This window comes from Acipenser ruthenus, chromosome 30, assembly GCF_902713425.1.
Source record: "Acipenser ruthenus chromosome 30, fAciRut3.2 maternal haplotype, whole genome shotgun sequence".
NCBI classification, from domain to species: domain Eukaryota; kingdom Metazoa; phylum Chordata; class Actinopteri; order Acipenseriformes; family Acipenseridae; genus Acipenser; species Acipenser ruthenus.
Window position 1 is genome coordinate 1,388,882 of NC_081218.1, and position 17,132 is coordinate 1,406,013.

Consider the following 17,132-nt stretch of genomic DNA (forward strand, 5'->3'; position numbering starts at 1 on the left):
TATATATACAGACGTGCTCAAATTTGTTGGTAACCCTCCACAAAAAACGAAGTATGCACAATTTTCTCTGAAATAACTTGAAACTGACAAAAGTAATTGGCATCCACCATTGTTTATTCCATATTTAATAGAAATCAGACTTTGCTTTTGATTTTTTATTCAACATAATATTGTAAATAAGAAAACAAATGAAAATGGCATGGACAAAAATGATGGGACTGCTAACCTAATATTTTGTTGCACAACCTTTAGAGGCAATCACTGCAATCAAACGTTTTCTGTAGCACTCAATGAGACTTCTGCACCTGTTAACAGGTAGTTTGGCCCACTCTTCCTGAGCAAACTGCTCCAGCTGTCTCAGGTTTGATGGGTGCCTTCTCCAGACTGCAAGTTTCAGCTCTTTCCATAGATGTTTGATAGGATTCAGATCAGGACTCATAGAAGGCCACTTCAGAATAGTCCAATGTTTTGTTCTTATCCATTCTTGGGTGCTTTTAGCTGTGTGTTTTGGGTCATTATCCTGTTGGAAGACCCATGACCTGCGACTGAGACAGAGCTTTCTGACACTGGGCAGTACGTTTTGCTCCAGAATGCCTTGATAGTCTTGAGATTTCATTGTGCCCTGCACAGATTCAAGGCACCCTGTGCCAGGCATAGCAAAGCAGCCCCAAAACATAACCGAGCCTCCTCCATGTTTCACTGTAGGTATGGTGTTCTTTTCTTTGAAAGCTTCATTTTTTCGTCTGTGAACATAGATCTGATGTGATTTGCCAAAAAGCTCCAGTTTTGACTCATCTGTCCAAAGGACATTCTCCCAGAAGGATTGTGGCTTGTCAATATGCATTTTAGCAAATTCCAGTCTGGCTTTTTTATGTTTTTCTTTCAAAAGTGGAGTCCTCCTGGGTCTTCTTCCATGGAGCCCACTTTCGCTCAAAAAGCGACGGATGGTGCGATCAGAAAATGACGTACCTTCACCTTGGAGTTCAGCTTGTATCTCTTTGGCAGTTATCCTTTGTTCTTTTTCTACCATTCGCACTATGCTTCTGTTCACTCTGGGGTCGATTTTCCTCTTGCGGCTGCGCCCAGGGAGGTTGGCTGCAGTTCCATGGACCTTAAACTTCTTAATAATATTTGCAACTGTTGTCACAGGAACATCAAGCTGCTTGGAGATGGTCTTGTAGCCTTTACCTTTACCATGCTTGTCTATTATTTTCTTTCTGATCTCATCAGACAACTCTCTCCTTTGCTTTCTCTGGTCCATGTTCAGTGTGGTGCATACAATGATACCAAACAGCACAGTGACTACTTTTCTCTATTTAAATAGGCTGAATGACTGATTACAAGATTGGAGACATGTGTGATACTAATTAAAGAAACTAATTAGTTTGAAATATCTCTATAATCCAATTATTTATTATCTTTTCTAAGGGGTATCAACAAATGTGTCCAGGCCATTTTAGAATATCTTTGTAGAATAAGCAATAATTCATCTCTTTTCACAGCTTCTTTGCTTTATTCTATGACATACCAAAGGCATGCAAGTATACATGATAAAATAGCTTTTAATTTCATCACTTTTCAGGAGGAATGAAGCATTATTTCAATGAGCTGTAAGGGTACCAACAAATTTGAGCACGTCTGTGTATATATATATATATATATATATATATATATATATATATATATATATATATATATATATATATACACACAAGCCTGTTGTTATCTTTACTGGACCTGGCAGCCATCATTCCTTTGTTTTGTACAAGGAATGCACTGGGGAAAATATCAGAAAATATCTTGAAGCTAGCCGCAGTGCTGCGGCAGAAACATTTCGATCAGAAAACATGTAAGAGAAAACATGTTACTTTCATTTATTTATTTTTTCTTTTGTTTTTGCAGTTTTGTATGTGCATATACCTGTTTATACTTGCTTACACGCTAGTTTCTGTTGAAATGTGTATGTTATTATACTTTTTTGTTTTTTGAAATAGTGCTTCATATGTGGTAAGTTAGAAAATAAACCCTTTTATGTGGAGTAGTGGTTAGGGCTCTGGACTCTAGACCGGAGGGTCGTGGGTTCAATCCCAAGTGGGGACACTGCTGCTGTACCCTTGAGCAAGGTACTTTACCTAGATTGCTCCAGTAAAAACCCAACTGCATAAATGGGTAATTGTATGTAAAAATAATGTGTAAAAAATAATGTAATTGTATGTAAAAATAGTGTGATATCTTGTATCAATTGTAAGTCGCCCTGGACAAGGGCGTCTGCTAAGAAATAAATAATAATAATAATATGTTTAATTGTTCATTTAATACAGTGTTTCAGCTGTGCAGATGTTTGATATGATGTGCTTGAATAAAACTTCTGAGTTGTATCCGATAGTTTGTCTTTCATTTTAATATTGAGGTTGTTTAAAATGTAACCGTCATGGGCAGCAGTGTGGAGTAGTGGTTAGGGCTCTGGACTCTTGACCGGAGGGTCATGGGTTTAATCCCAGGTGGGGGACACTGCTGCTGTACCCTTGAGCAAGGTACTTTACCTAGATTGCTCCAGTAAAAACCCAACTGTATAAATGGGTAAATATATGTAAAAATAATGCATATGTATGTAAAAATAATGTGATATCTTGTAACAATTGTAAGTCGCCCTGGATAAATGTGTCTGCTAAGAAATAAATAATAATGATGATCACCGGTGGCAGTTCTAGGTATGAGTATAACCACTGCAGTTCTAGTGTTAAAGTAAAGGAATAATGGATGGCAGATTCTTGATGCGCATGTCACTTACCTAATACAAACACAAAAATCCAGCACAACATTCATAAGCAATCTTTGAGTTACAGTTAGAGAAAGTAACTCTGAATTTGCAAAGGTGCAGCGTCCCATTCAGATCTCATCAGTTCATAGCTTGCTTCAGAGGGAAACTGTATATGAAGAACTTACTTTTTGTTATACAGGATTTATTTAAACATATAGTCACATTCAGGGTCAGATGTTCATAACTTGGTAACATACATTGCACATGACAATGAATTTTATGAAATACCTGTTGTTTTATATGTTTTTTGTGGCTCTATTTATTACAAGCAGGTTGAAGTTTGCTAGTGCTTTTAAATATATTTTTGTTAGATTTCTGGTTTCCATATGTTGGCAAAAGTTCTGACTTCTTTCACACCGCATATTTGAGACCCGTGTAGCTAATGGAATTGCTTAGGGCACTATTGCAAGTGGCACATTGGAGTCATTTCTAAGCCTCAGGAGAGCTGCGTTTAGGTACCAGCTTTGCTAATAGTCCCACAGACAAATGTTTTGGCTGGTTCCTTATAAGTTATACTACATTTTTAACCACTGAGTGTTTTACGGCATGCATATTTTTAAAAGGCAAACATTTTTAACAATTATGCAAGGCACTGGCATTGCATGCATGTAGTTTCAATATTCCTTTTCCCCCTCTTTCTAATAAAGGCCTTGATAAATATTCATGCCCATCGCTTCCATTACAGTAGCCAGGAGGATCTGATTTGCATTAAGGCTCTTGTGACACTAACAAAACATGACTGTCTCCAGGCAAATGTAGCGAGACTACAATAGCAAATTTCCAGTAGGTCACATCATTGCGTCTTAGAGACTTACAGTATGCCTTCCCAGTGCTTGCAACAGGATCAGCCTTTTTGGGGAAGCACCTTTTAATAACTAGTGTCTCCATATTTTTGAAGAGCTACGCAGTTTCTGTGGCTTCTGCTTATGTTTTCAATGGCTTGATTGTACACACTGCTTGCCTCAGGTTATCAAAAAGCCTGCATATAAAAGGAATAGATGATTTGCAGTCAGGGGTTGCAGAGCTTGGTTTTATGATATAAATTAATTTGTGGCTTGCGTGGAGCAATCAAACTCAATCAGACGAACTAAATGTTCTAACGAGAAAATATTAATGTCATATTTTACGTCTCGGTTTACTCTAAAAAATCGGGACAAATGGCGTCCCCGCAGTACCTTGATCTGGACGCAGGACAAAGCCCCTTATATCGGGATGATCCCAAATTGATCTGGATGTCTGGTCACCGTACATAGCCATACATTAAAAAAAAATACATGATGACTAGGCTATCACGTAATTTTGTGATGGGAAATTATCGCGTAATTACATCTAGGGAATTATCACATAAATACCTGTTAACAAATTATTTATGAATGACTGCAGTCTGTGTTGACACCCCCTCACGGTTTGGTGGCTGCTGAGGCTCTGCTTAGTACTGTAAGCCTCAAATCGAAAGCGATTTATGGGGCCTGTTCAGATTGATTAAATGCGTTTTGATATTCATGAATGGTTATTTATTTATTTATTCATTTAAAATTTTATTTGCTGGGAAAGCCGTAAAGTACGAGCGAAAAACAGCTAGTTTACAAAGGCATCCCAAGAGGAAGGCAATAACAAGTTACTGTACAGTTATTTCCATCCAATAGTACTTCTAACTGTTGGTATTTTTAAATATATAGTAGCACCGACATTTCTTAAGGAATAAACACGATGAAACTCCTGGAACAGGCTATTTAGATGGACAGGCAGGCAGGTGCTATTAGGGGGAGAGTAGTGAAAATTGTATCTTGCTTGAAGTTCTCCGCAATAAATTTATATTAATGTTCACATTGCTTTGGCAGTTTGGCTTTGTTCCTTTGCTGTTTACTTTTAGCTTTAAAATGTCTGAGTGTCAAAACAGATGAAATGTGTTTCAGCAGTGGGAGTGTTCCAATTCTGAATTGTAGCTCCTTTGAGTTACAACACTTTATTTAGACAAAGAGAAGGAGATGTGATACATTTTATTGGACTAACTAAACATTAATTAATTACAAGCTTTCAAAATCTCAAAGGTCTCTTCTTCAGGTGAAAATAGAAAAGAGCTCTTGGTTTTGCAGGACTTGTGCTGCGATTTCAGATTGGACAAAGGGCTTTGCTTTTGACAATGGTCATTTTTTTGCATTTTTTTTTTCTTCTTCCCTCTTGATAGTAATTGCTTTGACCGGTAAAGCTGCACACAAGGCTGTGCCGCTATCCGCAGGGTGATCTTTTCCAGTAATGACCCAGCAGAGCTCATTTTTCAACCTATATAAAGTTTAAATTGGCATTGGGGCTGATATCCATTTCAGAACGGGGATGGTAATTGAATACTAGATGCATATTAGATTAATGCTCCAAGGTTTTGATATCCCGTTCACCAGTAAGCAGCAGGTAGTTACTGTACATTACACCACTCTACCAGAAAATCCTAACAGGATATCATTATAATACCCTGAAGAAACCCAGGCAGACACTGTATCAAAGGTGTTGGAACAAATCAGATGTGGTATATGATACAGATAAAGTTTCCTGTCTTTTAGTTAAACTTTAGTTAAAATATGCTGATTCAGGTTATTATTAATTTGCAGTACATCTGCTACAGCAATGATATGCTTGGACTTAGTTTTGGGATTTGATTGTGAATATAAAGTGCACAGTCCTGACTTTCTAGCACACTGGTACTGATATTGTAAAAGTATTACACTTGCTTACCTGTGTGTACTCTATTTCCTTATGTAGGTTTATCATAGTAAGAGCATAGCATGTAATAAAACCGTTAAGCATTGTAAAGCCTAGAGAGGTAAGGAAAGTGGTAGGTTAAGAACAGAAACTGTGAAGGCTGTGTGGTCCAGTGGTTAAAGAAATGGGCTTGTAACCAGGAGGTCCCCGGTTCAAATCCCACCTCAGCCACTGACTCATTGTGTGACCCTGAGCAAGTCACTTAACCTCCTTGTGCTCCGTCTTTTGGGTGAGACATTGTTATAAGTGACTCTGCAGCTGATGCATAGTTCACACACTCTAGTCTCTGTAAGTCGCCTTGGATAAAGGCGCCTGCTAAATAAACAAATAATAATAATAAAAAACAACATGGCAAACCATGGTAAACGATGTCAAAATTACTGTGGTTGGTTCATATTGTTGTAATAACATTGTTTGTGTTATGCAAAGTGGTTCATTGACTTAAATCTAGCACTTAAAACTGACACTTATAAAACATTTTTAATGAAGTAGAGTAGCTACTCCAGCTGCCTAGATGTTAATTCCAATTATAAAGTGTTGACAAGCCAAAATGATCTCCTGTGAGGCTCTGCACACTGGGAAATGGGTGAAAAAAACTCCAAATGTCTTTTCTCCAGGTTTTCAGAGGAATGGATTTGATTTGAGCTGACACTGCTTATACTTATTAAAAACAATCTTTTGAAGCGGCTCAACATTGGTGGTTATTGGGTTTCAGGAGGCTTTGCAGAATGTTCCGCAAAGCATAATGACCAATTGTTTAAAGAACATGTTTTTGCCTTCCATCAGCATTAGAAGTTGCTGTACATTGTTTAATTTTCCAGAGCTGAAGGTTAGCTCGGGTTTCTGTATCCACGGTGATGACTGTAGACTCCCACATCTTGAACGTTCCTGGAGGAATTCAAAGCGGTCATCATAAAGGAATGTATCCCTCTAGATCAACGCCTTCCACATTTCATATGTTTAATCAGTTGCATTATATTCACATGCACAAGGAACACATGCATTTTTTTTATTCTTTTGAATCTGAAAACATATGTGCAGGATTTACATGACAAACTCAATCCAGGTTATTCAATGACTCTCAACCCCCTACCCAATACCAGCTCGAAACTGGTATGGATGCGGGATACATACTGTTGAAGATTTTGGATTCCTTAAATAGGTAGCTTGATTCTGAGGAAAGTTGCATCCCATCGTGGTTTATCATAGCTTGTAAACTTTGATCAAAGTTGTCACTATATAGTGCTCAATATGGGGGTGGCTGTCAGGGTTGGGGGCTGTTCTTCAATTCCAATTCTGTTTTTCTTCAAAGGAAGAGGTTCTTGGAGGTAATACATTGGGATTATAACGGGATTCCAAATGATTTTTTTTTTTTATTGTTTGTTGCTGTAAGAATATTGAGGCTGACTCAGCTGCACATGACAAGCTTGAAATTGCACATGCTGTAAAAGTCGTGTTGTACTATGGAATTGCGAGAACATTGTAAGTAAACATGTCAATTGAGCAATTGCCATTGATGGGATTTAATTGAAGAAACCGTGTGCCAAGAAAAGATGTCAAAGACCTCCTTCTAATTGCAGAGTTGACTGTAAACCACAATTTGTGCAATAAATTGGAAATTACAAGTGTAGAGCCCACTGTAAATTCAAAGGTTTAAAGTCCACTCTTGTCCCTGAGCAATGGAAAGACCTGCAATATTTGGCATTGAAAAACAAACCTAAAGTAAATAAGCCCAATACGTTCAACTGGCATTGCCCTTTAAAGAACCCCTTGTATTTTCTTTTGTATGAGAAGGGCAGTTGACAGGCTGCTAATATATTTTTTTGTTATTCAATTACTTCTGGATGTCGCCTTTTTGAGGTGCACAGTGCAGTGCTGTGCATATTACCTGCAGTAATATATAATTACCTGTATATATACGGTATATATAAACATTTTGGGAATGCTAATGCAGTTACTGAACATGTTACCAATCACAAGGACTATCATTTTCCCAGTGTTATGGGCAGTCTTCGGGGAGAATTTGTCATGTGCTTAGTGAGGTCATTGCTGATGTCATTGATGATGTCATATGTGATGTTAAGTGTGATGGGAAACATACACACAAGGGTGCAGTTAAGGTTGCGTGGCTACCTTAACTTGCAATTTCCTAACCTTTTGGACTTTTGCAACCAAACCTTAACGTTACTTTAACAACGTTTTTGCCATTGAAAAATATATGTATATATAAGTAATGTATATGTCATTAATGTAGGCCTATATGTAATTATCCCCCTTAAGAAATTAGGTAATGCATTCTACAATGAAAGATCAAGGCAAGCCAAATAGAATGTCTAGGCATTTGGCAGAACAAACTCTGATTATGCAAACCATGTCTAATGACTTTGTCTGTTTCCATCAGTATCTGACAGCAAAACATTGAACTGCAATTAGTTGTTTTGATGGGGAAGCTGCTCAAAGAGAAATATGATGTCAGGAGGAGGCGTAGTGTTTGAAGTTTTAAACGGCATTTTTATTCCCGAGTACAGTCCCTTGTCAGCTGAGCCGAATTTCTAAAACTCAAATAAGGCGTTCACAAGAAAGAAAAGCACCGCGATTTATCATTGGGAGTCTCAGTCAACTAATTGCACCCTGTGGGAATCTACGATCACCAGAAAACATTAGAACCTTGTCACCCAGCAGCGCTTGCAAAAACGAACATATGCTGCACAACACTCTCCATTTTAGGTGGTTATTAGGGTTCATGCTACTGGGATATTTGGATATATTGATGCATATGAGTATGCAGAGATAGAATTGGTTGTACAAAATAAAATACATACATAAACAAATAATTAAATGGTGTGGGTACATAATTTACTGTACCTGCAGTTACGACTCTACGTAGCCACAATGATTTATTTTAGCCTAATGCACTAATTATTATTATTATTATTATTATTATTATTATTATTATTATTATTATTATTATTATTATTATTCATTTAGCAGACACTTTTTTGACCAAAGCGACTTGCAGACTATGGGGTGAACTATGCATGAGCAACTGCTGCTGCAGAGTCATTTACAATTAGACCTCGGTTTCATGTCTCATGTGAAGGACAGCGCACAAGGAGGTTAAGTGACTTGTCCAGGATCACACAGTGAGTCAGTGGCTGAGCGGGAATTAGTACCAGGAACTTCCTGGTATCAAGCCCTTTTCTTCAACAATTGGACCATTTTATCTAATTTCCATTTGTCCTTGTTTTTTTTTTTTTTAGGTCGAAAATGTCAACATTGTGAATACCTTTTAGAATTTGGAATGCTTGAATCAGATCGCTGCGTAGTCTTCCTTGTTCAAGACTGAATAGATTCAATTCTTTTAGCCTGTCTGCATATGACATGTCTTTTAAACCTGGGATAATTCTGGTTGCTCTTCTTTGCATTCTTTCACTGGACTATGCAGTATTAATTGTGTATGGGTTACCACTAGGAGATTAAGTGAACATATTAAGTTTGCTCTCAGTGTGCACGTCCATACACAAGGGCTTCCATATTCAAGAACTTTAAATGGGACATCTGTTTTTTCTTTTTTTTTAAATCTAATTCTTGGCTCTATCTGCTTTCAGACAAGCTTCATCCCTGACTTTTTTAGTAGTGTCTGCTTGCCTACCTCCATTTCATTAAATTCCCATGAGGCTCTGTGCTTCTGTCCTCAAAAACAGGGTCAGATCAGGAATGGAATCTTCCTACATACCAATCAATAGGGTTGTGCAGTCAGCCAGTGCATGATTTCTTCTCAGCACTTTCTGTTTGCAATACCATTAATTGTGTTCAATCAAGTAATTTAAATTTTTTGTTTTGTTTTGGGTGGAACGAAGACCTGGCGGGACCAAGACCTCGAAGACTGGAATTGTACAACTTCTGAATTGCATTAATTTAACCACGAGTGTCAAAAAGTGATTAAAAGTTATATTTCAGTTATTTTTTAAATTATTATTTATTGCTTAATTTTAAAACCACGATTTAAATTAATTAAATAAATGAATGCATAAATAACAGATAACTGTAGATTTGATTCCCTAAGTGGTGATATTGAAGCATTTGCATACAAAAATAGAAGGAGGACCCCTTTATGTAATCAAAGCTACTCTGAGATTTTGGTCCAGATTTACTAAACTTTTACTACTGAGCAACATTAATGAACTCAGTACCAGTTTTACTTAGTTGTAAATGTGATATTTTGATTTCACTATTTGTTCACTACTTGTGCTCTGTGAATGCTGTAAATGGTATAGTCAGTTGTTTGTTACATGAATCCCCCTCAGCTTCCATTGATGAGACATTATTAGGTTTAATTGAATGATTGAGGATGGCATGCTGCTGGGTATAAGAAGCCCTACAAATTATTTCTTTGGTTTGCCTTTCTGTGGGAGAAACATGTTTGTAAAGAACCACGTAATGGAACACAGTAAGTGTACTTTATAAATGAACTGATGTCCATTTTTTACTCTGTGGCTTAATTGTTGTGTTGTAATTCATTTAAACTAAACTGTGCTGTAGACATATTGTTTGTGACTGCTGTCTCTCTGCCCCTCCTATTTATTTCATATGTCGGCTGTTAAAATTAGGTACCCAAGGGAAAAGAACTCCCTTAATGAAAAGTCTGAGGAAATGTGTACCGGTATTATCATGAAGAAACTCAAGATTAAACAGTAGCTGGTTACAGCATGACCAGTAATGACAACACATGGATTTAGAGCAAATATTATACATTACAGTGATCCCGATATGGTAGAATATATGTCCTGTGTGCATTGTTTTTCATTCTATACTGTTGCCATTGTGCTGTAAAAATATGCATCTATATTTTTGTATGTGCCCTTGTTGCCGCTTGTCACATAAAATATGACACCAGTTGGCAAGCTGTAATAGAGATTATTGTCACTGTTTTAATATTAATCGATGCTGTAAGTGTTGAAATAAACAGCAATTGTTCTATTGGAAAACTTGTTTGTATATTGTTAAGTAATATATTTGCCAATGGGTTTCAGGGAAAACAAAAAAAAAGCTCATTGCTGAAATTGGTAAAGGTTACAGTGGTGCTGGGTGTTTTGTGAAGACTGTGAGCTGATTGAAACAGAGACAACATTGCAGTTTAGCACAAAATCAAAATCAATATTTTATTAGAGTGGATTGGATAGCCATGGTTTGGATTTGAAGATTTGCAGTAAACCAAACTTAGCTATCATTTGTGGTACCATTTCCTCTTAAAATAGAATTATCGCATTGCTATTGTAGGGCTATTGCCTGCATTGCTATTGAAGATGATTTGGTAAGGGCATGATATTGGATATCCCTCCTTCTCCTTACCTCTTTCCAGTAAAATACCCTATCTCCAATTGATTAAGTGACCACCATTTATTTAATGTTATTTGGGAAATTGCTTCTTATTTCTAAGCAACTGTCCTCATGTTCTAAGGTGTGTGGATGACCAGAGACCCACTGGTGTTTATATACTCTCTTTAATGGCTGTGAGAGTCCTCTAATGGCTGAGCATTGACCTGCTTGACCTAGCATGTCACTTGTTGTTTATAGCTTATAGATCCAATGATTATCCTGTGTTGGTGTTTGTGTCTGTCTGAAAGGGAGTCAATTTGTCGAAACTGCACATTCCGTTCCGCTTTTCGGACGTTAACCATTGTGTTATTGTTTCCCCGTGTGTGTACCACCGTCCTGTCCCATCTGGGGTAAGTGTGCTGTATTAACGTATAGTGTATGTGGGCCCTGTCTCTCCCCCACTGTGTGTGAACTGCCCTGACCTGTGTTATGCTCTGCAGCTGTATGGGTTGGATGAATAAAACTTGGTTGATTTAACTCTGTTGAATCTGTCATCGCTTGTGAGTAGAACGCATGTGTAGCAGCAGTGATACAATATGTTTCAAAATACTGTAAAATATATACTGCATTTCAATGATTCAATTAATTGAAGAGATTTTCATCACAACACTGCCACTTTCTGTCTTGCATTTATTTGGTGGCTGTACAGAACTCCCTGGAATACTAACTGCTGGCTCTATAGACCTAATATTGATCTCTCTCTATTGAAATGAGTCTGTAAATGAACAAAAGTTATCTTTATTGAATTTCCAAGCTGAAGCACCATTCTTATTGAATATGAGTAATTCAGAAACAGCAAACACATGATACTCGCTGTGAAGTCTGGAAAATAGAGAGCATTCTAGCATCGCCATGATATCAAATTAAAAGCTCAGAGTATGTAGTTTTAAATGTCATTTTGTTTGCCATCATTCTAAGGGGTTCTGTTGCAAAGAACTCATGATTCCTTTCAGCCAGGTTCAGCAATTGACTTCGATATCAATGACCATGTCTAATAGATTTGACCACCAGCTTGAGATTTAATGTCAGTTTACCAATGTAGACAGAAATTAATAATTAGCCTCAGGAGAAATGTGAATGCAAAGTAGTGGTCTCTAGCACACTCACTTGGACACAGGGTCTCGTTATTGGAGATGGCAGGAATTGCTGACAGCGTTACTGCATTGGACTTTTACCTCCAGCATGTCCCATCAACACCACACAGTTTTAATTAAGATGTGTTCACTAGTAGGTTCACTGTGTTACAAACAGTAATTTAAATGTGCTTGTTGATTGGTTATTTTGCAAGACTGCATGTATTCTGCAACATAAATATCCAGGTTGCGGGTTAATTCCTGTGGTGATGGGCAGTTCTGACAGACATGCTTGCGTTTGACACTTGAAAGTCCCTTATTGTTATGCTGCTGATGTTTTCTTTTCACTTTCACACAGACGAATATTATTTATCCCACCACAATGCTGTGGGTTTGGTGGAAGCACTTGGTTTCCTGTTAACAGTAATAGAATCCTACATAGTTACCTAGAGTGCAGCTGTGGGGTGCTGTAACTTGTCACTAGATGCAATCCAAATCTGTGTGTAAATATACAAAGAACTACATTCCCCTTTCAAATTGACTTTTTACCTTAAATTATGCAGTTGTCCTTTTTTATGTTTGGGAGATATCATTTTAGTAAGTGTGTATTTTATAAGGGGTGGTTTACAGACATACAGGACAGTATCTTCACAAGAATAACTGTCTATATATTCCTTAAAAATGTAATGCACCCTATATTAATGTTAATTTATTTTTACTTCGTGGCCCTGCTGCTATTATGTCACTTTTCAGCATCCTATCCAGTTACCATAGAAATTGTATTGTTCCAAATATCTAACAGTTTTTCATATTTGCAACAAATAATTTCCACCTGAAAGAGCCTTTTGGGGTCTCGAAAGGTAGTTGTTGTATTTCAGTTAACCCAATAAACAGTATCAACTCTTCACATTCAATATCACAATTACATAATAATAATAATAATAATAATAATAATAATAATAATAAAGCAATCCAATTATGAGAGAGAGAATGATAATATAATATACACATACTCTCTGATGGTAATCTCTTTTCTATCAGTTCATATACTTAACCCCTGACCTTATTGAGTATGCAGGGGATTAATGCAGGGTTTGGGCAATGCTTCAATGCCTAGAACTTGCATTTGGCATTTACAACAGGGTCAATAATGCTACATTGAATCAAGTCATAGCCAAGAGAAATAGCAGATTCAATTTCTGGAACTATTCAACAAAAAGAGTTTCAGAAAAAGTAATTAACGTACTCTTTAAAGACCAGGCTGTTTTTATTAATAATCTTTCATGGAAGACCAAGGGTACTCAATTGGTCCGGGTCACAACTGCTTGCTCATAGTCAAGGTCATGGTCTGGAACAAAATGTTGTTGTTTTTTTCACATTGAAACCTATGCCAGACTCACAGAAACAAAAATAACACTATTTGTTTTTATTTCAATGTTAGTCAATCCTTCATTTAGGTACTGTTGGTTAATTACTCTGCCTCTTTAGCTAGTTGACTGTGTGTTAAATTCTGAGATTTGGTGGCAGCGTGGAATACTTAACCTCACCTCGGACTAAATACATTAATACAGCGATGTCCAATCGTAGTCATGGAGGGCCATTCCTCTCCAGGCTTAACAGGGTCAGTAATATAAGTAAAAATGTCAGTGTCTGGGTGGAGGTTCAATTGAACAATTTAGAACAGGGTTGGAACAGAGACCAGGACTGGAAGAGCCAACTTTGGCCAGCCCTGCGTTAATACATTCAAGAATGCGGTTTCCTTTTTGAGCAGAGGACTTTAAGATTGTGTTGTTAGAAGGGGAGAAAAATGTAACAACCAGGCTGACTTATGGAACACACGCTTGGTAATACACATATTCACCATATTATCCCTGCATCCTTTTAGCTGGATTTCAGAAACCTGGTCTTCTGGAAATGGTTATCTTTCAAGAGTTATTTCTCCAGTGATTTTCCAGATGTCTTGCCTGGGACATTGCCTGCAGCATTTATCGTGTGACAAAGAGGTCAAAACAGCTAGAGTATCTACTGTAAAACATTGCGTGTTCCTACAGCAAGGCTAACAATGTGTGATGTGTGTGTCAACAACAAATAGAGCACACATTCACACATATGTTATGAACGCTTTTCCCTGTTTGCTTTTTACACAGAAAGGGTAACTGTATCACCCCATATTTATACATGCATACAAGTGTGCAGAGTTGTCTTTTTAAAATGCAGAACAAAATATCCATCCAGTTTGTATGGACTTGTTTCTTATTAACTTGCTTTGCCCCCACCCGCAACCCAAATCTGCAGGGTACCCCAATAATTCTGAATATTACTGTATGTGTATAGCTAATTCAGGAGTGGCCAATCTTGGTCCTGGAGAGCCGCAGGGTTTTCTGGTTTTTGTTCCACCCGAGTTCTCAATTGCTTACCGTAGAAACAGGTGTATAAGTCGCACTGGTGTAGGAGTACCCCCCCCCCCCTTTTTGAGACAACAATTTCAGGAAAAAGCCTATAGGTCACACCGGTGTATAAGTTGCTCCCCCTTTTTAGGACCCCCTAAAATACATAGAAAATAGACTTGTACAAAGGTTTTTACAGTAACTGAACCAATTATCTAAGTAGTCAACACTAACATTTTTTCCAGGTCTTAGTCGATGATTTGAAGATACCCAGAAAACCTGCATGACTGTGGCTCTACAAGACCAGGGTTGGCCACCCCTTTGGTTACCGTTAATACTGTCAGATCAGGTTGGTTTTTGAGCTTAGTCCTATTCATTTGAAGTTGCTCGGCTTAGCTAAAATTGTACCCACCGAAAGATGCTTAGGCAGACTCGGTCATTGCGTAGAACAAAGAGAAATGTTCCCTGTGATTAGTATTCAGAAATCTTCCTCATGTTCCATATGCTGTTAACATGCAAGACTGAGCAAGTATGCTGCTGGTATCTGTTTATCAAAATCCCCCATAGCTCATGTTGTAAACCCTTTCAAGTTTTCTTTATGGATGTAAAGAACAAACATACGGCGATGTTAATAAATTCGAGTAGGAACCCACAGAGTGCTTTTGTTGATTCTCTGCATTTTAGTGCAGGGTACATTGAAACCCATACTCTTGGGGTTTAGTTTGTGTTAGTTTAAAAAGAAGAAAACAATAAAACTTAATCACAGAGAAGGCTTTTGTTAATAACAGATCCTGCTATGGGAGTCATACCCTATATTTGCTTTGCTATGAACAAAAAAGCCATGCATAAAACAGGAATGCAGGAGCCATGACCTGCAGCTTGGTGAGAGTATGAAAATATGTAAACGAAGCAATCCCTGGGTCTTTCAGACAGTCAGGTTAGCAGATCTCAGCGAATATTGGGCCGTGGAAATTGCCCTTACACAGCAGAAACCTATGCACTTCTACATATTTTGTACACATTACTGAATTCCTCTATCAACAGACATTTATTTTATTAGTTAGCGTTAAATGTACCACATTATTTGTTGCATGGGGTGAATTGTTAACAGCAGAAAAGGTCTCAATTGAATCAATTGCTTGAAATATACAGTGCAGGGCACATCAGAATACATTTGCAAACTGTGTTACTTTAATTAAATTCCTGTCCGTTATTAAGTTGATATATAATGACGAAATCCATTTTACATCTCATCTAGTGTTCATGTCACCCCGTACTCATTATACCTGCTTTTTATGGTTGCAAGATGACTGACCTTCTTTAAAAACAAAATATTCAGCCACTATTCAGAATTAACAAGGGAATTATTATCACCAGTCCAGTGTTAGGCAAGATTTCAGTTTTTGTGACAGATGAGAAAATGTACTCAGTATTGCTAAAGATCAAAAAATAAATAAATAAATAAACGACAATGCTACTAGGGCCGAACCTACATTTTAATTTGGATTTGCAGCAAATAGTGTCATCTTTCGATTTGGCTTTAGAATGTTGACGAATTGGAAGGACATGTGCATAAACAATGTGTCATTTTGATTCTTACCTTCTGTTCTAAACTTTCTTTTACTCGGCTTTCAGTTATGACATCTTGTTCCTCTCTATGTGCTAAATTTGAAGAAGTGTCTGTGGTTAACTTTATCTAGACCATTTATGATTTTAAAGACTTCAATCAAGTCCCCTCTTTCCTTTTTTGTTCTAGGCTGAAGAGATGTAATTCTTTTAACATGTCCTCATTCCTAATATGCTCTATGTATTGCTCTGATCATAAGATTGCAACATGTTAATCATATTTTAACTGATGTAGAATAAATGTGCATTTGTGTTTTAAACCTATTTCACATACAGTGGAATCTGGAATACCACTTATCCAGATGAGATGGACGTTGGTATTAGCATTATTAGCTTGCCAAGACATATAAAGGTGTCTCTATGTCTGTACATCCATTGATCTTGAGAACACAAGTAGTTATTCCACATACTATACATCGTTTATTTTAATGTGCTTTATTATGATAGTAACATCTCATTTGCTTACCTAATAAAAATAATAATAATTTGCCATTTCTTTATATTATCTGTATTGTTGTTATATGTCATGATCAACTTTTTTTGACATGCAGATAGCTCTAACTTTTAATTCACAGCCGTGACGGTGGGTGGTTGATATGAAAAAGTGTTTTGATATGAAAAATCTTTAAAGTGTTTAAATTGCTCTTGGGGAATGGGAAACTCAAGCTCTAGTTAAATTTGAATTATGCCATCACTGTCGTTGTTGCTTTTAAAAAGTATGAAATAAAACAAATAGCATCTGTGCTCAAGATAAAAAAAAAAAAAGTAATGCAGTGTTAGCATTATTGCACACGTTTCAATATGTTTGTTTTCAGTTATTTTTAGGACAGCTGCACCATAAATTGGGCAGCAGTGTGGAGTAGTGGTTAGGACTCTGGGCTCTTAAGCGGAGGGTTGTGGGTTCAATCCCCGGTAGGGGACATTGCTGTTGTACCCTTGAGCAAGGTACTTTACTTAGATTGCTCCAGTAAAAACCCAACTGTATAAATGGGTAATTGTATGTAAAAATAATGTGATATCTTGTAACAATTGTAAGTCGCCCTGGATAAGGGCGTCTGCTAAGAAATAAATAATAATAACAAATAAAAT

The 17,132-nt window shown here is 37.2% G+C and overlaps 2 long non-coding RNA genes across 2 annotated transcripts in view; one reads left to right on the plus strand and one right to left on the minus strand.

Annotated features, from left to right (window-relative positions):
* The window catches only part of LOC131702735 (uncharacterized), a 131,453-nt gene that overhangs the window by 66,302 nt on the left and 48,019 nt on the right, over positions 1–17,132 (minus strand). The gene's annotated exons all lie outside the window — the stretch shown is intronic.
* LOC131702734 (uncharacterized) overlaps positions 9,990–17,132 on the plus strand; it is a 224,231-nt gene continuing 217,088 nt past the window's right edge. The window contains exon 1 of the long non-coding RNA XR_009309489.1: positions 9,990–10,028. This is a non-coding gene — a long non-coding RNA (uncharacterized LOC131702734). The remainder of the gene's footprint in view (positions 10,029–17,132) is intronic.